General features: G+C 29.5%; 1 protein-coding gene across 1 annotated transcript in view; it reads left to right on the top strand.

Annotated features, from left to right (window-relative positions):
- Positions 1 to 1,171, top strand: part of LOC119581661 (rhodopsin-like) — a 19,583-nt gene that overhangs the window by 12,955 nt on the left and 5,457 nt on the right. The window lies entirely within an intron of this gene.

Here is a 1,171-nt window from a genome sequence, read left to right as displayed (position 1 = left end):
AATTTAAATTTTCATTCATACTTTTCACAAATTTGGTATGGATAAAACCCCATTTTTCCCAATCGCCAAATTTTGATTTTTTTCATGAAAATTGGTTAGAAAAAAAAATTTTTAGAAATTACCTTTTGACAAAAGATTTTTCACCGGGGGAAAAAATTTTGAAACGAACTACTTCGGCGAAGCACCTCCTCTTGGGTGAGTCCCCCAGGGAAATGGGGGTGCGGTTCGCATGCGTTCTTATTATCGTGGGCTTTGTTTTTCATATAAGATTACCCACTTCCTTTTTCCTCCAAAACATAATACAAATAATATTGTGCTTGCGATTTTTTTAGCTTCTAATAATCTAATGAAACCTGATTCTTCTCTGTTTCTTGCTCTGCTATTAAGAATGCTGAAAACCTGTAAGTGAAAAAGTTTTTTTTGGGTGACCCAAAACCTGACTGTTAGTATCAACGAAAAATTATCTAATTAGCGGCGTCTGTGATTTTTTTTTACCGCTCTTTAAGTTCAAATTATATAATGCCCGGTTTCCCTTTTTCCCTACTTAAATTCATTTTAATTTGAACACGTTTTTTAGGATGTTTTTTTTTTTAAACTCTTCAAAAAATATTTTGATATAGAATCAACATTTGCCTGAAAGTCAAGAAAATCATTTAATTAAATTAATGTTATGATAATTTTGTATTATTAATTAATAAAGGGGGGGTTTTAAGCTTAAAAAACTTTTATCAAGATCCTTTCGGGCATCAAACATTCCCGTAAGGACAAGAACATATGAACACAGACTAATAAAAGTATGGAACGGAAGATTAGAAAGTTTTTTTATAATGTAGGGTTTTCAAAATTTTATTTTAAAAAATTTCAAATGAAACTCTATGTTAGGGTTTTATCATTTAAAAATTCAATTGATTTCACGGTTGATTTAAAGGGGGACCCGTGATATATTGGTTTAACAAATCTATTTTCTAAATGTTTGAATATTCCTCGGGGCAATTTTTTCCTCCTTTACAGAGATAAATAATAAAAAATCATCTGTTTAATAGAAAAACTGCAAGTTGAAATGTCAATTTACAGCATATAATTTTAAGAGCATAAGAAATTGTTTCACTATTTTAAATTTTTTTATTATTACTTGGGAAGGCTTTTTCTACAGATATAGACATACATAGTG

Source organism: Penaeus monodon, chromosome 15 (assembly GCF_015228065.2).
Source record: "Penaeus monodon isolate SGIC_2016 chromosome 15, NSTDA_Pmon_1, whole genome shotgun sequence".
Taxonomy (NCBI): domain Eukaryota; kingdom Metazoa; phylum Arthropoda; class Malacostraca; order Decapoda; family Penaeidae; genus Penaeus; species Penaeus monodon.
The sequence above is the reverse complement of the archived record's forward strand: the minus strand, read 5'-3'. Positions and strand labels throughout refer to the sequence as shown.